We start from the raw sequence: 22,934 nt of genomic DNA, 5'->3' as shown, positions 1-22,934 counted from the left end.
ATGGAATAAAAGAACCAGGTATCAACTGACCTCCAGTAAAAAGCAGTATTGTCTTTCTTGTCCCTTTGGAAAAGGGCTGTACGAGGCTGACGGTCTGACTCATGGAACCTTCCTGTTTGCAAGCATTTGTTGAGCAGGTCTGCTGAACCATTCATAACAAACATTGAATTCACAAAACTTATCAGGCGCTTATAGCAGTGTTTTTATTCATGAATATATTCTAAAATGCATTGTTTAAAACTCGCCCAGTTACTATAGAGATGAAATATTGCAGGCAGTGGTATAAAATAGATGAGAGAGAGCAGCCCAATTTGTTGATAGGCCAGTATTCAAAACAGCTCAGAGAGAGATTTACAGTAGAGGGTTATTTCAAGACCGAAGGTAAATACACTGCAGAGATGAATCTAAGAATACGTTACTAACACCCCAGAAGAACAAAGCTGGTCCTGGATGTGGAAGTGTTTGCAGATACCTCCACTTTACATAGGAGAAAAAGAAGCAATTTGCCATTCATAGTGAGAGGTAACAGCTTGCATTCTTGTCTGGCCAAGGCTGCTTGACCCCAGGGATGTGGTGGAGTCACCATTTGGATGTGGTGCTCGGGGACATGATTTAGTAGAGGGCTGTTAGTTAGGGTAATATGGTCAGGTTGTGGTTGGACTTGATGATCTTTAAGGTCTTTTCCAACCTGCGCAATTCTTTGATTCTATGACGGCATCAGGAAAACACCTGTCTATATGTTTACAAGGCAGTTTGCATGCAGAAACTCTGATCTTGACCACAGCCTCTAGATGTTGCTAAGATAATGACTATGCTTCTGAAAGGGTTAGTGGCTGGCTTATGATTTCTATGGCATAGAGAATATAGCGCCCTATTCTAAGCTATGCAGCATTATTTCCTACAAAATGCTTTACATAACACTACTTCAAAAGCCAGAAATATTTCCTAACTACAAGCCCCACTTTCTAAAAGCTAATTAAAGTGCTCTAGGATTGCAGGATGTATAACGCCAGAAAACAGGGAAATGTTAACAGTGGTGGTAAGAGGATCACACCGAATGCTGATGTAGTGATTCCTACATAAGTCTACCCAATTCTTCAGCTGCAGTACGCATTTACTGCATATAAATTCTTCACTCAGCACAGGCAGTATGAAGTTAGCCCTGTTCCTTGAGAACTCAGCCCCTTATCTGTATGCAGACTGCTTTTGTTCTGAGCCTTTCTTCATGTTCTCCCTCTCTTCTTAATTAACAGAAAACAGTTATGAATATTAAAGAAGAAATTAACAACAGTGTAAATAATTTCTGGGTGTTTGTAGATTCCATATTTAGTTTTTAATTAACCCCCACTGGTTTCAAAAAGCTGTTTAAGAGAAAGATATACTTTCAAAATTTCCCTTGTGTTTAAAAAAGAAAAGGAAATAAGGTAAAACTGTAAAGCCGCAGCTTGGCATTGCAGACTCCAGCATCACATGAGGATGTCATTCTGACATTCTCTCTCCTCCACTCAGCTCAGGTTAGGACCAAGTTTCACTAGAACTGTTCACATATTTCTGCCCCCATTTAACAAGCAAATCACAGAGGATCTGGCAAAATGCTTTGTAACTGCAATAACAAAAGTCATCTTCTGCTGAATTAAAAGTCAACCAGAACCTAGGAACTGGTCAGCTTCAGTGGGCAGTTAACCCCATGTTTTTATCACTGACCACAGCTAATAGCCAGTATTTTAGAGAAAGATGCTAAAAGCCCTGGTGTAGCTATCACAGAATCCACCTTTTTATGTGTAAGTCCCTTAGTCACCCCAGTATTATGGCCTTGGGGACTTTGTTTTGACTTGTCCAACTCCTGTCACAGCCACCCCATATGTCCTCACTGGCCATTGAAACACCCAGTTTAACAGTCATCTGATCAGTCTATCCTCCTTCAAATTCTGTCGGCAGCCAAGGTCACAGAATAGGCTCTTCTGGTTCGAAGAAAAGTTCCTCACCAGCTTTTAATGGGCTTATTTTTCCATTGTTTTGGCACTCATGTAACCTGAAAGCACGTACCTTGAAGTGAATCGCTGCCTTATACACAGGCAAGCGCATGCATATCATATCATCAAGAGCAATTTCTGTCTATTTTACACTTCTAGAAAAGATCCAAATGAGACATTCCCTACCATCGAGCTGTGTGCAGCAAACCCCAATGAGTCAGTGGGAGATCTGCATGCGAGATAACTCAAAGACAGGCAGGCAGTCAAAAAAATCTAGTTTAAAGAAGCCTCAGGAAAGCTTTAAATTGCACTTCTCAGTGCCAGTAGTGGGGTAGAACATCCTCTCCCTTGTGCATAACACCCATTAGTGTTAATTTGAGTTATCCGTGTTCACTGGGAGGAGAACATGGCCTGGTGCTGCTAAAGGAATTCCTCGGTTTCTCACCAACACCATTTATCCCCTCTGCTTCCTCGCACAGCCGATGTGCACTCATGTACCAGAGAAATACTCCGTGTTCTGCTCTCAGCCCAAAGGCTGCACAGCAGGCAGAAATTTCTAATCTACAGCAGCTTAAAAGGTAGCTTCAGACCAACTGACAGATACTTGGGTCTTGTTGCCTCTGCAACAGCCAAATGACAGCGTACTTGCATTAAAAAAAAAAAAATACATACAGTGAAAGATGTATTACATTTAAAATTGTATTTTTAGGAACAGCTATTGAGATGTTACTGAGAAAACCTGACAATGGCCACAAGTAAGGCAAGGCTTCTTCCTACACAAGGTGTTTTTTATGCTAGCTAGGCCATTAGCAAATTTCAATCCCTACACATTAGAAGTTAATCCTGCCTCAGGCAGCATCAATTTACACATTAGCTCTTTAATGTAACAGCCACACTGCTGGAAATGAATCATCTGGTACAAATATTTTCCCACATGACTTTCCCAATTCCTACATTCCCTACTCTCTTTTGCAGAGATCTTTCATACACAGTACTACTTTGCAAGGCTGGAATTGTCATGTCAGTATCACATGAAGCTATTTTTATCCCGTATACAGTAACTCTGAGCCTTTGTGTGTGTGTGTGTGTGTGTGTGTGTGTGTGTGTGTGTGTGCGCGCGCGTGTTTGGACCTCCAACAACATTCAGTGATTTGTGCACAGGGAGAATTGTGATGTGGCACAAAACCAAAGCTATTGCTGACAAAACAGCAAAGATTTTAAACATTCTTATGAAAAACCCTTCTATTAGTAGTTGGGTCATAACAAAGGTGCTGTGTATTTGTGAAAACATGTACAGATCAAAGCATCTTGAACTTCAGGACAAGTGATGATTTATTAAAAAATGCATTCTAAATGTCTGATTTATAAACTATTAATAACCTAACGAGGGACAGAAGCTATAGTGTTTTACTTGTAGACTTCTCATGCAAAAACTGCCAAATAAGTATTTTAAGACTGAGCTGGATTGATTTCCAACTTGTGTAAAATAAAGCTGATTTCACTGCATCTACTTTTATAAGGTCAAATTCATCTGTATTTATGAATAATAAACACATTTTCAGATAATCAGTATGAGATTAAATATATATTGCCATCTTAAAAAAAAAAAAGCATCTATTTCATAAAGAAGCTGCCTTAAAATAGTTTGAAAAACAGTCCTTTAAATTGCATGTTTAGATAATGCTTACAGAAATATCACAGAAAGAATGTATTTATAGAAATTAATGCAAGAAAGTCACTAGAATAAGAGCAGCAAAATTGTTGTAAATAGGCTTCTCAAACTGTTTCACAGGAAAGTCACTAATGAAACCCTTGGAGAGACTATAGGCAATCTTCAGTTCAACAACTCAACTTCCCCCTTACCCCCAACGTATTTTCTGATGTTCCCTAAGGTGCCTGCACTGAGAAAATACTTTCACAGAAAGACAAGTTCAAACAACTTGAAGAAAAATGCATGTTATGTCATTTTGATAGGGTGAGACTATCACTTTCTTGTTCAGTGACATCTCTGGCACATCAACTGCTAAAGAACCAAGGACACTGCTGTCTAAGTGAAGGTGATAAAGCCTCCTTTGGTTAAAGCACCTTACTTTTCAGTAAATGCTCCTGACATAAACCTTTAGCTGTTGGACACACAAACAATATATTTATTCCCTACAGCCTTATCCCCACCCAAACAGAGTAGCCCCATTCCTTTAAAGAACTTTGATCCTCTTACTTTAAAGAGAAGGAATCCAGAACTGGAGATACCAGAAGATAGTGTGGTGGCTTGATCACACTGCCAGGGCAAGATCATCACCACCTTTATATATTTGATTGCTATATCAGCATGGGCTTAAATTACTTCATCAGCAAGACTGCCACCACTCCCCCTTGGCAGACCATTGCACGTTCTGGTGGACATAAAGGACATAATTTCCCATGTGCCTCTAATTCTTTTTTTTTTTTTTTTTAACTCTATCTCATTATAAGCAGATAGGTTGATATTTCAGCAGAGAATAACAGAATTAAGCACCTAGTATAACTCTTAACTGTGATCTATGCACTGCTGAAAGGTAACAGTATACTACAGTACGACAAGTAGAGTCCATTCATTGTGCAAAGTGCTCATCCCCTCCATTATCACTGGAAAATCTACTGCGCTTTTAGTTTAAGAGTAATGTCATGTGTTGATGCCTTGCAATTTGATGGGATTTCCATTCATTAGCAGTAATAAAAGAACCACTTCTTATTCATCAAATTATTCTAAGCGACAGAAAAAAAAAAAAAACCATCTTAAAAAAGCATATGCACAGCTGCTTTCTTTCTTGTGCAGTTGGAATCACCCATCTCAGCGCATTAATATTGTATTAGAGGATGTAGATCACTTTTTCATTCTTAATTGGTACTTAAAATTTTCTCTCTAGTGAAAATACTGATTGATTTGGTGTTCAAATGAACTTGTTCATCGCAACTGCAAATACCCTGAATACTAAGCAGTTTAAAATAACTTGTCATAACAAAAAGGTTGATTGGATGTAACTAGAAAAAAACTGTCACTGAAATTAAACTTTTAACTTCGGAGCTATTTTATACTATAACTGAGTAAATAAAACTCTGAAGGAATCCTGGGATAAGTTTGTTCTAACGACACTCCATTTCTCTGTATTGCCAGCTTTGAGGAGTCAAAAATTACCAAACTGTTAGAGATAATGGTCAGACTATGTGACAATAAGTGACGCTCCTTATATTTGCTTTTCATTTCTGAGTCACTTCAGATTTCTTAGTTTCAGAGTTTTCAACCACAAGATTAGTTGCTTGCAAACACGAGGTTTGGCAGGAGTTATGAGCATTGGTTGCATTTCTATTTTATTTCTGTATCACTCAGCTGACAGTGTTTGCTCATCAGCCATTACAAACATGCATGGTGGCAGCAAGAGTTGCACACACTCGGGATCATAGAGTTATTAAGGTTGGAAAAGATCTCCAAGATCACCCAGTCCGATCATCCACCATCCACCAATACTCCCCACTAAACCATGTCCCTCAGTACAACATTTAAACATTTCTTGAACACCTCCAGGGACGGTGACTCCACCACCTCCCAGGGCAGTCCGTTCCAGTGCCTGACCACTCTTTTGGAGAAGAAATTTTTCCTAATATCCAGCCCGAACCTTCCCTAGCATGACTTGAGGCCATTCCCTCTAATCTTATTGTTTCTTACATGGGAGAAGAGGCCAAACCCCACCTCACCACAACCTCCCTTCAGACAGTTGTAGAGAGCAATAAGGTCTTCCCTGAGTCTCTACTTGTCCAGACAAAAAAATCCCAGTTTTCTCAGCTGCTCCTCACAAGACTTATATCATAAGAAGTGCAGCGGAATGTGCTGCCTGGGCAACGCATGGTCATCTGTGTAAGTTCTATGTGCTAGCACAGAAGACAAAGCTTGTGATTTAACACAGGTTCTGTGAAGACCTGAGTGAAAAGGTAAAAAGTTCATTAACTTGCTGTAGGCTTACAGGCCTTAGTATTTTTGTTCACTGTAATCTAATCCAATTGAATATGAAGATCATTAACCAGTTCCTTTGCTCAACAGAGCAATGTATGATCTTTATTTAACAGCTCTTGACATTTTTAATTTTTGTGTGCTTTACTCTAGGTCTGCTAAAACAGGAACAAATGTGTGCATGTCTATTTTCTACTCTCTACTCATCGCTTCCTCAGTGTACAGTGCCTTTAACAAGTCTCTAACACAATGCTGAGTCTGAAACCCTCCCCCTTTCTAAGGGAGCACCCCAAATTGAGAACACTCTACAGCTTCTAGTACCTTGGAAAGTGTAGGTTGTGCCACCACTTCATTTTTATTTGTTCTTGATGTTGTTCATTGTTTTGCTTTGTTTTGCTTTGGTTTTTTGTTTTGTTTTGTTTTTCCACTCCCTGTTCTGCTCCAGCAGTGTTGATTGTTTCATCGGTAGTGGTCACAACTCTGGAGAAGAGGGTTTAGGCAAGTCAATTAACACTGCTGTAGAGCAGAGCCCAGGAGAGAAATGGACATATGGTACGCAATGATGTGCAATTTACTATTTTTTCATTTCCTAGTAAAGAGAGAGATAGAGGACATCCTTGGTCACATTAAGATGAAAGACCAACTATAGAGCTTTACTAATCTGGCCTCACTTAACATTCATAGATGTTTTACATGTCAAGTAACCTAACCTCTAGAAAATACACAGGAATGAGATTGAAAAAATGGGATTCTTTTGCTATACCAAATATTTGCTTTCATTATACATTCATTAGACTAGGAGAAGAGCTGGAGGGCAGAATTTAGGCTGCTTAATGTTTATTAAAACATCTTTTGTTAGACATGAAAAAGTCCTAATAGGTCATCAAATTCATATCATTGCCCACTGCAGTCTGACCCATGTTTATTTCCTCACATGCATCTAATCAATTTTTATAGCTGCTCTACAGTAGTCAATTAAGAGTTCTATTAATAGTAATGAATTCACAGCTCCAGTAGGCTGGAAATATCTGCCAGGATTTCCTTGTTGAGTATTTTTTTTTTTTACTGTGAGAAAGAGAAGTGCAGAGAAGCAAGCTCCCAGGTACCAGCCTTAGGGGCACTAGCATAGGTCTGCTTTGTGGCCCAGGATGAAGCATTCTGGCCAGCCATGAGCAGATAGAACAAGTCTACATAGCTCCATCTTGCTGTCAGTCAAAATGAAGCACACAGCCACCTCCTCCTAACTCCCAGACAGAGGAAACAGGACCAACCGTAGGAGCAGCCAATCTATTTGAACATGGTTTTATTTCATTAAACCAAATGTGCACAGCTTTGGCTCAGAGTGGTCAGAGGAACATGCTCTCTCTTAATGGGGGCAGTCAGTGGATGGAAGGTACAGGAAAGCATAAGCAGGGTCTATATACTCCCCTGGGTACCTGCAGCTACAAAGTGATGTGTTGGCAGTATGGAATATTTATTTTCCATCTTTCCATGCATGTATACTCCCCCCCAGCACATAGTGCATCAACTGCGTGCTGTTCCTTTTTTAAGTCCATATTGGTCATATTGCGTCAGTTAATACATGAACATGTGTCAACACAATGAAGCCTTTTTAACCAGCCAGACAGCAAGCCAACCTCACCGTTTATATATGCACTCTTTCCCTCGTGATTCTAACAAAGATGGGAGGCTAACAAACATGCAACACCCCTCTTCCAAGTTTTTGACCTTTCTGGCTTTTTTTATACACGCTTTCTCCTTATGAAACTGCTTCTTGCAGGACCTGGCAAGGAAAGCCACCCATTGATCAGCAGCCACAGCAGAACAGCAAAGCAGGATACAACAATAGTTCTGGCAGCTGAAATAAAAAATGAATCTGTCTGTCTCTAGCTGGCCGATTCAAAACCAGGTTAACAGTACCTGAAATTCATCACTATCTAATGTCTTTGTGAGATGAGACTGATGTCAGTTTAATTTAATAGGCCAGGCTGAAAAATGCGACAATTCAATAATTGATTCATGAGTGGATTAGACATTGCTGCCTCAGGGGTGGCAGTATCCACTAAGGGGTGGGACGATGGCCGGGGCAGTAACAGTGTTATCTGCCTCACGTAGTCCAGCTGATGAGTCTGCCGGGCACCAGCCCGCACCCACAGTGCTGCAGAAGCAGGCAGAGAGGCCCTGAGCACGCCTTGGGAATAAAAGCCTACCGTTCGTCAACCGGTAGGGGATAAGCAGGGGAAACCGGTGCTAGAGATGTGTGCGCTGTATACCCTGCTGGGAACAAACCACAGACTACAAGGTACAGAGCTGTCAGCCAGGTGCTTTCTGCAAGCACTGAAATTCACTAAATAAATAAAGGGAGAAAAGGGAGATGAAAGTAGTCCTTTCAGCTCTTTCAGAGACGTTCCTGCTGACTTTCCTCATTCCAGACTCATTCCAGTCTTGTTTCCCTATTGGATACCTGTAACAGCAGTTACCCTTGGGGTGCTGTTTCTCTTTCCAACTCTTCATCCTCACAATCTCTTTTCCTTTCATGGCATGTATTAATGCACCATCTTTTTCAAAATGCTTCCTTAGTTAATGCTAAGAAGCATCCTACAACTCCATAATGCATTCTTCAGCTGTCACACTTCAATTACGACTGCTCCTTACATGTATCTTAATAGGCAATTAGCAGAACAGTTACTTATGGGAGGGTAGTAATCGTTGTTTCAATTGCCATCTTATATTTGCACAAACTGAATTAGATTTATTAGTGGCTGAAGAAGCATTTTCCACTTTTCATGCAAATTATAAACAGACATGATGTTACACTACCCTTTCTCACAATATCAGCATGAAATATAAATTCACTTTTAGATTGTACTTTAAGTAGACCCCACTTCTACACTAAATTCAAGTTTTACCAGAATACAGTAATTATTCAGATAAACTTTGCATTGCTCATATTGTTCCTTATTATGTTTTAATGCAATAAAAACAGAATAACAAATTCCAGTAATGGAAACTCCAGTTTGGACATATAAAAGCAAGCCATGCTGCATGCTGCAGAGCTCTTAGCAATCTAGGAGTTACCACAGCAAACTTCCACCTTTAGAAGGCAGGTATTTTGGAAGGGAAGGGTCAGAAGCTTCAGGAATTAGAAGGCATACATTGTTCTTAAAAAGTTATTTCCAAGGCTGCGATCAGACCAAGCAGATGGCAAGCATGAGAAAGTCTGCTGCCTTGAAGTCACTTCCACCAAAGCCACACACTCATGTAAACTCTGGTCCTGCTCCCAGGAGGGGCCCTCCTGCTGCAATGGCTCCTCCAGCACTCTCACAGCAATGTCTGGCCCCAAAGGACCTCACCTTGTCTCGTTTGGACATGGAGGAACTCACCTTCACCTATCACTGCACTGACATCACAAGAAGTAAAATGGTGTTTTTTCATTTTGTCTTCAGAGGACATAAGCACTTCTTGTGCTATGAATCGGAACCTAATATAGGTAGATGAAGGATGGAGAGAAGAATCAAAAGAAATTCACGAGCTTATTCTGCTTTCTTAATAAAGTTACGCAAGTAATCAGACCTGGAGACTCCTGAATCATACAGATCCTGTATTCAAGATACCATAAGTATAAAAACGATGCATAGCTTTTATAAAAAACCTATTCGCTTTCTACATAGGCTGGGACATTTTCACAGCTGCTTTCTTTCTGGAAACAAAGCCTGGGTTAGACTGAAATATGGATTAAGCTTCAATATCCAGACAACATATAAACAACAGCCTTTCATTCATTAACCCCTCTGAATGTAACAAACCAAAATCTATCACACACAGACTACTAAACAGAAATTCTAAGTAGACAGGCCCAGAAATGCTAGAAACAGCACAGAAATAGCACAGTAGGAATAGCTGCAAATTATTAACTGGTTTGCTCCATGAAGGAGGAGTTAAATGATGGCGCTTTTTAATTTCCATTACAGACTATTAGGATATGTCTTCATGCTCGCAAATGAAAGCTGCTCTATCTAGACCTGGCTTTACTGGTGTGACTGATCCAACACATTCTAAAGCCATTGCTGGCCACTACAACTGCAATTTTACTGTCTTTAGAGCTGATGTTACACCAGTGCCTTAGGCTCCAGCCATCTCAGGTTGCAACAAGTGCCTTGTAAACCCTGAGAAAATGGCCATTTCCGCTCCCCAGTGCTCAGGGTAGCTAGGGAACACCAACAGTTTTTAGACTCCATTGACATGCTACTCCTTTTAAACTTGCAGTTTTGGCCATTGGTTTGGCCCCCTCAGATTTTTATTTTTATCTATTTTTCATAACAAATCAAGACTTCTGGACTGCCTCTTTCCAGGGATGTATTTAGTTCTTTCTGCTATTGTGCTGCTGAAAGAAATCCCACCTGTTTCCTAAACTCAACAAAAGAAAACCTAGGAGTTCTGTGCTTGAAATGAAGGCTGAAGTTTCATCAAGTGGAGATCCAAATGAGAGGCTGACACTGCCCTCTTTAAACAGCAAGGGACAGATCCTCACTCTATGTAAACTGTCAGGCTCTCGGTGGAGTCCTGGTGTAAACTATCAGTGCATCGAAGTCAGCACCTGCCTTGAGCCATGTCACCTCTGAGATTTAAACATTAGCTGAATACAGCTTGGGTAAAGGAAATCTGTATCTGCAATGGTGAACTGAAATATCCATGCTTGATATGCTGTCAAGGGGAATAAGAGATTAGCCTGCCAATTTAGGTGGATCCCACCGCTCACCCTCCGAGCAAACTAATGATCCAGCAATGGCTGGTGGCTACCAATCTCCTTGTTTAATAGTGCCACATAGAAGATGCAGAAAAGAGACTTTTCAGGGACTTCTTCCTTTGGAGGTGTGCATGTGCCACCTAGCACTGCTCAGAACAAAGAGAATCAAACACTGGTGGAGACTTAAATTTTAACTGTGAGGCTCATAATTCCTCATTGCAATGGAGTACTCTGTGGACATGTAGCACAATTTCTGGTGCATGCCCACAAGTCTGTTCTGGCTACAAGGAATTCTTTGGTGCAGCTCATTCTATGCATCCCCATTTTTTCTCATATGAATTTATACATTAAATTTAATTCCAGTAAGATGTTTGCTAACAGTGACAAAACACTTCAGACAGGGAAGAAAATGAAAAATAAATTCAAAATGAAAAACACTGTAGAAAACTTAAAGTTTTTTGGAATTATTTTTACAAAGCCAAAAGAATGAATCATGGTCAGTATAATCACGCAGCCGTTCTATAAAGGAAACATTTCCTGCTGTCTTGGACCTGTTTCAATGGCCCCATCTTGTGTCCCAGTTATTTTTGAAGCAGGATTTATTTACACAGTAAATAAGGATGGAGGTGGGGAAGAGAAGAAAAAAAAAAGCCAACAGAAAAAACAGCAGTCAGTCTTCTCTTAGGAAAATAAGGCTTAATTAAAAAGTCTGCCATTGCTCTGCACTTAATTAGGGCTAACACAGCTGTTAATAAGTTTCTGATTGATAGTAAACCTGATGTCTGCACAGAAAACTACTTACTTGGTTCAAAGATGCTGATAGTTCCATACAGAAAAGATTCTGTTTTGTAATTGTGCATAATGTTAATATTTGAAACATCCTTAAGGGTGATTGTACCTATTAAAATTTCATATGTGAAATGAGAAATAAATGAATTGGTGTTGCATTTTTAAAGGATCGGATTACTGTTGATTAAAGCTTTGTCTACACTTGAAATTTCCCAGTAGAACAGCTCTACCGGTGGTTCTAGTAATAGGAGGACAAGCAGAGATAGGCTGCCAGCAACCACCGCCATTTAAATTACAATGTCATATAGATCTGGTGGGTAATGTGTTACACAGGACTGTGGTTATAATGTAGCTGTCGGTGCTGTTACTGAGAGCGCAATAGAAAAAAAAAAGTGGAAGAAAAAGCCAATATAAATGCAGTCAGAGAGTCAATGTTTGTCAGTAAGGCTGAGGCGGAATGGAGTATTTATCTACCACATGAGATGTTAAATATCAAGCAGCAGTAAGTGAAGGGGAAGACATAGTGGAAAGACAGAGCAAGAGAGGGAAAGAGGAGTAAAATGATTTGGAAGTGAAGGACGAAAGCATCTGAGGATGGTACACTTCACAGAAATAGGAGGAAAGAGAAATGGGCTTCTGGAGGTAAAGGAGAAATATGAAATTCCCATGCAATCTACTTTTAATTTTTCAATAGCGTTCCTCCATGTAGCAAATACAGTGAAGAGACTAAAGTAGGCTTTGGGGGTTGAAAGAGAAACACAGAAAAGCCACATCAAAAGGAGAAATGAGAAAGAGATTTGTGGAAGAAGAAAAGAAATCTTCTGACAAATGAAAAAAAAAGAAAATCAACAGAAAAAAAACGTAGGTATTGAAAAGAGTGAAAAAAGGCATAAAGAAAAAAGAGGATAAGGAAGAAAAAGGAAAAATGCATGGAGCTTATTGTAAGAGCTCTGTTTTGTTTAACAAGAGGTTTAACGCTAGGAGTGTCACTGATATAATGAAAGTTTCTTCTCCGGTCTTTGGGAGGATGATGTTCCACTCTTCTGCAATTCCAACACAAGCTCGACTGCTCTATCCCTTCTGGCCCCTTGCTGGAGCCCTGCTGAGGATGGGTGCCACTAACAGCCCACCGTGCTGCCTTCTGGATACATGCATCCCATGGCCTCCTCCCCATTCCCTTCCTCCCCTGAAAGAACTCAGTGCTGAGCAGGAAGCTGGCGATCAGCTGCAGATCTGACAGACTTACATAAGAGCTGCACTCTTCCATATGAGCCTCACATCCCCATACATGGTTGATAAGCTCCCACACCTCAGCACAACAACAGATATGCATGGGACATGCACACAACAGCATAGGGAGAACATCAGGTCTGTGGCCTAAAAGTAAGACGAGCTGCAGAAATGCAAACATACTTAGGCTAAAAAGAACACGCAAAACAAGCCCAGGGGTACAGGATGCAATCAGAACAGGTGAGATCAAAGTCTAAACTACTGAGGAGCCAACCACAAAGTGCTCACGTTAACTGAAATATCTTCAGATTGACAGAGCTAGGAAACGTTTTAATACATCCAGAAAGAAGAATGCACCCATGACAGGTAAATAGCTCACTCCTTAAAGATAAATTAGACTTACTGTGTTCTGTTAGTGCTGTAGAAATGATAAAATCCTTTGATGTGAAGTAGTAAGTTTCCAAGCTTCCTTGGTTCTAAAGAGTAGTGGTGGTAGAAAATGTCGGCACGTCTGCTGGGCTTCTGAAAATTTCAACTCTGTCAGAAAGGAGCACGTCTGGAAACAGAATAGCAGCACCCTCAACTCTGTGCCCCATCAGGGAAAGGAGTTCACCACTGTGCAACTACGGTGATCAGGTAGGACTGCCCTGAGGTTGGCTAACGATGCAGCTGCTGTTTTAATTGAGGCAGCCCAGGCATGCCCTTCCAGTGACACTCTCGCTAAATGAAAAGAATGAGCAGTGTCAGTTAATAGCAGAGGAGATGGCTATTTAGGCCACAGTCTGACCTAACATTTCAGTGTCACGAGAACCAGAACGCAGCCTGGACTTTGTAAAAGATTTGAACCACATCAAATAAAAACAGTGTGACTATTAGAGCTCATATGTGAGGTAGACTTCACTGCTGTTTGAGTGCACAACAAAAAGAGAAAGAAAGGACAGCTTCCTACTTACAGTAAAACTCTTACTGAATTCTGACAGAAAAGCATAGAAATCCACTGCTTTCTTCCACTTGTTGCATTTTGCAGAGTACAGCTTTTGTGCCCAGCTCCTCGACAGGCTTCACAGCTTTGATCTCACCTGAAAAATGGAAACTAGAAGAGTAATAGTCCCCAAAAGGTGCCTGATTACACACACAAAGGTGTTTTTCACTGAGAACGAGAGTGATGCATTACCTTTCTCATATTTTAAGCTGTCAAAAAGTTCTTGATTAGCTTACTGTAAACAAGAACACTCCAAGTTTCCAAAGGGGCAGATGTTGCACCTGCAGTAGAATTACTTCACACCAAAATAAAATCAAGGTTGCTGACAACTCTAAGAGGAGCTTCATGATTATCGTAAAGAACAGAAGAGACTTAAGCTGGTGCGTCTCTTCAGACTGATGTTTGCAGCAGAATTACTCCAACGAGCCTCAACAAAGGATTAAAGGGAAAGTTTAGAACTGGTGAGGAGAACGTGCCTTGTGCTCACATAACGTACCACGATGGCAGCCTACTGGTGAGACCTGTCCATAGAGAATGGCTTTGTCTGTGGAACAGTACATCGCATTGCAATTTATACATATAATAAACAAAAGCTTAATGGTAGCTCATCCCTTTGAAAATGGAGAGTAACTAACTTGCACAGGTCGTTACTCTAACACCTGCTTTATTTAAGAATTTAATCAACACACCAGAAATTCAGCTGAGAGAACCGCAGCAGTTCCATTGTACTTAAAAATACATTTCCTGTTTGTCAAGCTTGAAATAAGTTCTGCTTTAACATAAGCAATTGACAGCAACCTAAAACAGCAGTTACAAATTCCATAGACTGAAGCACTTGTGCTATAATGCCTCGAGCAAATTTATAAGCAATTTCCTAGAATATTCTCACAGTGCAAAGCACACAAGTTATCAGGAATCCCTATTACAGATTCCAGCCTCATTTTTCCCTCTAAATGTTTGTGACAAAAGTAAAGAAAGTAAAGGCAAGTAAAACACAGCAAAATGGATTTGTGAAAGCAAACTGCCTACCTGGCATGGTGCCTGTTGCTACAGAACAAATAAATTACATACCTTTTTTAGGCAGTTCTATAATTTTTTCTCTGACAAAAATACAATCGGTGGATGTCCTCTCACAGGTTAAGAGTTCACAGTGCTGTTTGGTTTCTCAGTGTTAAAGGAAAGCCAAAGCTCTCCGATTAAAGGGTTCAGGAGAGTAAACAGACAAACGCTTCAGGATATATTCGTCCGTCTTTATACAGTCTGCTCATTCTGGCACACGTAATAGTTGTTTACTCTTAAGTTATTCAGAGCTGATGGATGTCCTATGATTTATTTTTGGTTCTGAGTGAGGCAGCAGACTTCAGCATGCTTTTACTTCCCGGTTCCAGGGTTGGATGTGGCGAGGACTTGTTCAGGTCTCCCAAAGCCCAGTAAATAAAATAATGGCTATATTTTAAAAACATACTCAAAAGGTGGGAACAACACGGATATGAAAAAAAGCATGCAACAACTACAAAGTATTTTTCTAGTGTAACTCTACTGTATTATCATAAAAATATGTCAGAAAAATATCATACGGTAACACAAGAGCTGCATTATAATGCTATTTTTCATCTCTCCTATGGTACAAAGAGACAAGCTTCTTGCCTTTAAATTTAAAATCCAGTTCTGAGACAGAACTTCCTTGCTTTAACAACCAGATTTGACTATTTTCCTGACTCTAATCTCCACTACCAAAGCTTCTGAGTCAATTCCACAGTTATTAACTCATCACAATACTCAAATACAACTCTAAATCGTGCTTTCAGCTCTCATAAAAATGGTGCTCTCTGATATCTCTTTCTTTGGTCTGCTATAAGGTCAAAATTCAGCCAACTTATCAGTGGTCTTCAGAAAACAAGGCAAGGCTAGTAAAACAACAGAATGTTCCATGGTACAGTTTTTTAATTGATAAGAATCAGTAGTTTTAGTAATGATGTAATTATCCTTATAACTGTTTACACCTACTGAAGAGTTAAGCTTTTTGTTTCAGTATAGTGACAACCATTTCTTGGCATTCAAACATACCATCCTGTAAATGATCCTGTTAAAGGAAGTAATATTTGGCACCAGCAGATGAAATTGTCCCAAGTTTTTAAAGCTTAAAATCATGCTCTTAAATCCACACGTAGGAGCCCAAGTATCTACCAAATCGCAGTCATCTCAAAGCATAGCAGGCCCTCAGCATTGTGTTTCCTACCTAAATGCAGAGCAGTATTTTATCAGTATTTATACACAAAGGAACCAGACTGCAAATACACATCACTTTATCCCTTAAGTTAAGAAATCTCCCAGTAAAATGTTAGCAAAAGCACTTCTTGAGAAGATACTCACAACTTTGGATGTGGGGTGAGATTCTTCTTTCCATGCATTACATTTGGAAAAGCAGGTGTGCTACTTTTTTCTTGCTGATCTGTAAAATACTGAAGAGGCTGAAGTAATAAGTTGATACACCTTGGAGGCTTACAAAGGCCCTAGAGAATTAGCATCAGTGAATTAAATCTGAGCATTGCTGTATTTGGGGTAAAGGAACAGTCCAGCTAAGTGAAAACATCTGTACGTCTATTGGCAGTAACATTCTTACACAACTAAGCTCCTGGATATGTGCTAAGCATACTTTTAATCCTAGCTGAAGTCATACTTCTCCTCCACTGCAAAACACAGAGAAACATACTTCAGAAAAGGGGGGGGAAGAGATAAAGTAAGTTAATGCAATATGGGAAAAATAATCTGAAGGTCTACATGATGCTCAACTCAGAATTGGAAGCTGTGGTCAAAAATCAGACAATAGATCTTGGAGACATCCCAGAAATGCTCTCTAGCATTTACATCATACTTTTGTTGTTGTTGAGATTGGTACTGAAAAACAGACAATATATAACCTTCTCCTAATACGTAAGACTTCGGTGCCTCTGCATCTTTAGCACTGTATGCAGTTCTGGTCTCCCCATCCCCAGAATGATATACAGGATTTAAAGAAGTTACAGTAAATGGCAATTAAAACAATCAAAGTGGTAGAGCACTTACATATGCGAACAGATAAAATAGTCTGGGGCTTCAATATGTTGAGATGAGGAGCGATATGACTGCAATTTTGTTTAATAATGACTGTGACACCACATCCTGTGCTTCTAGAAATAAGGGCCCTTCAGTGCAGCTCATACTCCACGTCTAGTCTATGAGCTATATGAGCTACCATAAAAAAAGATCTGTAGCACCACCATCACCACCTTTACCTTCTCAAAGCTCATCTCCGGCAAAAAGTAGTTTTCACTATTTAATATAAATTCTATCCCTATTACACTCTGAAAGTATTGCTTGACCAAGCTCTTCTGAAAGACTGAGACCAAAGGCAGCAAAAGCCTACAAGGCTTCACATTTCTGGGCATGTTCAGCAGGCAAAATCTTGATGCCCATGAAGCCTGAAAGAAAGGATGGTGGTTTCGGTATCTCCAGTTAGGGTGACATGAAACAGAATTTCTAGAACTTTGATTTTGGCATATCAAGTGTATTTAAATCCTTTCTTGTATATAGACCCCTCACTTTCAATTCACACAAGAATATTCAGCTGTAATAAATATGCATTAATACTCCATATCAAAAGCTCATTCTTCACCAAGCAGACTCTTTGAAAGCAGAATCCACCTAATGTAACAATCATGCCTTTAGACTGCAGCACAGCAAGCTACCTTGTGACTGATAAATCTGAGAGCCTCAGAGGTCAAAACTAACACAGAATCCCTAGCATTTGCATTATGTTTTTTCCTTACTGCAACTGAAAGATAAAGAAAGGAACTATGAAAGAAAACTCAGTATCTTAGGCAATCGTGGGAAGAAATCAAATGGCTATCCTAAATGTTAAACTGGACTTCAGTATTAATTGGGGGATTAGATGTTTCTTCTTTTGGAACAATCAATCACTTCTCTTTTTTTTCCTGTAGTTAGCATGCCAGGATGGCTGCTTACATTAAATATTGCTATCTTAAGATCCTTTTATCCGCCGCATTTCTACACCCATGCACATACACTCGAAGAGAACAAACAGGAGACATTACCTGTTACAGAACTGATATCTGAGTCAAAATGGTTTCTCACTGGTCACAGTACTTACACAACAGCTGTGCAGTGGAGAGTTCTCTAGGATGAGAGTACCTCACATCCTAGATATTTATTTCTATTCTGACTCCACATCAACTGGTATTTACAAAATATTTCCTTTGCTTGCAGTAATTGGCTATGAACATACACATAGCAAATGATGAAGGAAGAAAAGCTCACAACCGGTTGACAGGAAGTTTTCAGTTTTAAAAGCCTCCTCATCTTTGGCAGATGCAAATTTACATCTGCAATTATAATTACACTGGGCATAACTGAAGGCCTCTTTTGCAAAACTAATTATGTAGCTAAGTATGTTGCGCACAGTGAATTGCGCCCGCAAAATCAGAGGCTGAGCTTAGGCCTTTTTAAATGATCTAGGCCTCACAGTGCACAAGATAATTGTATACAGCATAAAAGAGGGAGTTTTTAAGAAAATGGGCCCATTTAAGTTAATTATCTATGTTGCCTCATTTGAACACCTGTTGGGTGTAATTCGCGGGCACCTGGTGCCAACAGTCAGCTCACCACCTGACAGTCTGCATTGTTTCTGCTTCTTTTGTTTCCATGTCAGCTTTTTTTTCTGCTCAGTTTTTAAGAAGCAAACTGTAGCAGGGATATACAACTATTTGTGGGAAACAAAGTATTCTTTTTCCACAAACAAGCACATCTAACACCCAGAAATACACCACTTTTCAGCCTGATGACCTTCATTCTGTCAGTCTCTGTAGTACATCTACCAATTAGAAAGCAGTAAGGAGAAGGACAGGCTGAAGTGATCATTTTCAGGAGCTGTTTGAAGCATTGGTCTGGAGTGTTTTAGGTGATACGTTAGGGGAAAAACATTCATTTACAGCACTGGGAAAAAAACTTCTGGATAGCACCAGCATGCTGAGAGCAGGCATCAGAATTGGCAAATTCTTCATTCCTTATCAGATGTTGAGAACCCCATCAGCATACCACCGAGAGAATTAAAACATCAGAGAGATCAACAGAAGAGCCTTCAAATAAGGTGAAACACACAGCAAATGGAAGAAGAACGTATCTAAAAACAGTAGAAAAGCTCTGCTATTGTGAGGAAGTTGACAGAGGCAAAGCAACACCTTGATGCATGCAGAGAGGTCTAAGAGTCAAAACAAAAGTCGAAGTAACTACAGGCAAGGCAAAACAAAGTCACTATCTTGCTTGTTTCCCAATGTTTCTACACAGGACAAGAAGCTAGAGACAATACTTCTGATTTAGTTCAGAGAAATCATGAGTACAATTGTCAATTGTGAAACGAGATTCTGATCCACAGAAATGGAAAATCTAAGCATAAGGTAACTGAGATGGAATAAAGTGAGAAGGACAGCCACAAACCAGCAAGTAACTACAGATCATATAAACAAAAGGGAACTTGTGTGCTAGAAAAATATCAGAGTGCATCAGGCAACTGCTGTTTATGTAATTGAGAGATGATAACAGAACCTGCTATTTTGCTGGTGGCAAAAATATTGAAGTGGTCTCAAATTCCATATTTTGTGCGGAGTTAAGGTGTGTGTGTGAGATTAAATCCACTTGTGTTCAGAATAGCTTAGCCCCTATTGTTCTTTTCAAACACCTCCTCTACTGAAGCACAGAAGTCACCGCGTTAAATTCATCCTCTCCTATGTCACCCAACCTGCGTGCCATCCCTCCAGTCAAGGGAAGAGAAAGAAATGCTGTGATCTTGCCCTGCTCCAGCCTTTGCCTCCAGGCAAATTTATACAGCAGGTTGAGCCCGGGGCCCCTGCACCTTCCCTGAGCTGTCTCACCACTGGGCTGCCACACGAGTCACACCTCTGCCAGTCTCTAAAAGAAAGCCATGCTTTGCACTGCCTTCTGTCAGAAAACTTGTTAGTTCTGTCTGCGGACAGAAGAGTCTGTGCACTGACTGCTCTGTGACTCTCATCCTGATTGCCGCAGCTCAGCTCCAAACAGCCCAGCACTGCTGGGGGAGAGATACAGGCACATAGAAACGTCCAACCCCACACAGCTGGGAGATGGGAAATGAGAATGGGAGAGGCCTCCTTGCTGAAGTGAGGGGCTCTCAGCTGATTTCTTTTCAGAACCATTGCACATCTTCAGGCACTTCAGTCCTTCACTGGATCACATTTCTCAGGTTCTCGCAGAACTTTGGAAACACACTTAAATGTTTTCCAAAGCAGGGACAGACACAGATGCTTGTTGCTGATTACCCCACATTCAAGTGACTTCTGTACCTGTAAATTCCACCAAAAATCAAGAACAGAGAACTCTAACCCAGAGCCAGCCTCCAACAAGCTGAAAACCTCTTCCAAGAAAAGCAGAAGTCAATAGAGGGAAAGAGGCAAAAACACATCACAACCTAAACAGAAGAACTACCTTCTGTTAAAATCAGCCCTAATACTAAATTCTTCTAGTGGGAAGTGGAGAAAAGGAGGTAGAGTATCCACACGGCTAAAGTATACCATGATCCTAATGATAGAAGTTATTAAGTAGGGGAAAAAAAGAAATAGAGAGTATTTTAAAAACTTGCTTAACAAAGTATTTGGAAATTGGAGTTTCAAACTGAAATACACGCATCCACAATAATATCTGTTGAAAAACAAAATTTTCTCTGTATTTCATGAACATTACACATAGTATATAAGTAACGTGCAGCTGCAGACTCTGCAGAAACACCGCCTAGAGGTAATTTGATATTTGCCTTTCTTGAAAACTTAGTAGAGCTCTGCTACTCCCATGTCTTTTTTTGCTTTTACTTTTTAGTAGACTTAAAAAAAAAAAAAAAAGAAAATACATCTGGAGAAGTTTTAATTGGTGTAAAGCTCAAAATAATCAAAACTAGTAACAGAACTGCATTAATTAGTATTACTGGTAAATAATTAATCATCAACCCTTTGCATAGCCCCTGGCCAAAACTATATATGGTCTCAATCTGACAACACGTAAACCTCCAGAGGTAACAACTTACTTGAATTGAACTCGAGGTCATTTGTATAGCTGTAAGTACATGGCAATTTTTAAATGAAAATTTTTAGTGTTGTAGTATTGTTCTAGAATATAAAATCACTGCACCTATGTTTAAGATGCCAGTTTAAATCATACAGAATGACTTGTGACTTCATAAATTTTTGGTACAGATGGTAGGGATTTCCTGGTGGGAGACCGTGGTGCCAAATGCATTTACTCCTGTGCAGAAGCTCACATGTCACTCAGCACCAAGGGGTTAATTTTTTACACGCAGAATTCTCTACATGATAATGCACTTCCATGTTCCCCATCTGGCTATTGTAAAATCACAAAGGCTATGAAGGCACGAGCATGAAGTAGAAATGGCTGTCCTGATTTTCAGTGGTGATAAGAATCAGTAACTCCCACCAAAGTAAGTTGGAAGCCACAGGTGCTCAGTAGCTCTGAAAACCAGGCCATAATAAGACATCTTAATGAGCATTCGTTAAAGAAATCTACACAACATCACTGACCGCTGCCTCCAACGGTGATGGCAGGCTAGAAAGAACTTTGACATTACCTTGTGCAGCCATCCTGTCATTCCTAGCTCCTTACACCAAACAAATAATTTTTGCAAACGAAGAAAACAAAAAAATTAATGAATAAATTGAAAACCTGTACTGAACAGAGGTGGGGATGTATTTAGTGGTAAAAAAACACTGAACAGATCCATCAGTATTAAAAAAAAACAGGCATGTTGGTCAAAAACAGAGCCACACCAGGACCATGTGCCACCATGGCAACCAACATGGGGTTGCATTTGTAGACATTTTATAGTTGAGACAACTGGTCTGCTGCCTACTTCTTAACTGAATAAAAGCATTGCAAATTCACATCCACAGTACCTAGAATTCCAACCCAAATGATTCTATGATTCCATGAAATACTGGTTCAGCTATGGAACACAGTGTAAGAGAATTTTCTAGCTACTAAGCTTATCCAAAACACATCAATTGCAACCTAAAAAATGCTGAAGGATTTGGGAGCTTTTGATATGTCCCCAACAAGTGTTCTGTTTTTCAGTGTGTTTCCTTTTTTCCTTTCCCTCCTACTGAAAATATGTAATACAGCATCTCTATATGCCAAATACTTAAGAGGTGTAACACAAGAAGAAGGGGACTTAACAGGAAAAAAAAAAAACAAAGATGGAGAATGACTTTTAACACAGGCAGATGGTGATAGGACAAGGGGAAACAGTCTTAAATTGAAAGAGGGGAGATTTAGGTTAGATCTGAGGAGGAAATTTTTCACTCAGAGGGCGGTGAGGCACTGTCACAGCTGCCCAGAGAAGCTGTGTTGCCCCATCCCTGGAGATGTTCCGGACTACAGCGGATGGGGCCCTGGGCAGCCCAGTCTGGTGAGGGGCAGCCCTACCCATGGCAGACAGTTGGGACCAGGTGGGCTTTAATGTCCCTTCCAACTCAAACCATTCTGTGACTCTGCAAAGAAATGGTATCTCCTCAAAGCTCACCGTGAATCATAGGTTATAAAATAACTCATTCATTGTGGTTTGGTGAGCAGGATCTACTTTCAGAAGTAGTCTCACTTAATGTTTTGCTAAAAAACCATCTCAATGTATCTCATTTCTGCTAACAGTAACTCAACACGTTTTCATCTGAGTGCTTTAGTTCAGAAGAGAATGTTTTACTTGCAGTGCCAGTTCATAATATCGTTTACATCAATTTATTTTTAACATCAGTTTCACTTTCCAGAAAATGCATACCATTTAAAAGCAACAAAAAAAAAAAAAAAAAAAAAAAAAAAGGAAAAAAAAAAGATCAAAACTACTAATTTGTGGAAGTCACAGCAATTCTGTCAGCGTTTGTTTTTTGTGAGCATCGTATACTTACCAGCTTCACTGTTTTCCAGATAGGATTTTCAAAACACGTCTCCTTTTCTTATTGGGTCAGAAAGCTTCTCTTCCCAGCTTGCTACAAAAGGTGGGCCACCTCACAGCCTGTAAGGAAATTAGGGTGAGTGAATGGATACCTACTGTTTTTCACTCATAAGGCAAAAAATACCTATTAAGGAATCACTGCAAAATAAAAAAAGTTCACAGGACAGGAAAAAGTTTAGAAGACC

Source organism: Gallus gallus, chromosome 5, assembly GCF_016699485.2.
Source record: "Gallus gallus isolate bGalGal1 chromosome 5, bGalGal1.mat.broiler.GRCg7b, whole genome shotgun sequence".
In the NCBI taxonomy this organism is placed as follows: Eukaryota; Metazoa; Chordata; class Aves; order Galliformes; family Phasianidae; genus Gallus; species Gallus gallus.
This window is presented reverse-complemented; position numbering follows the sequence as displayed.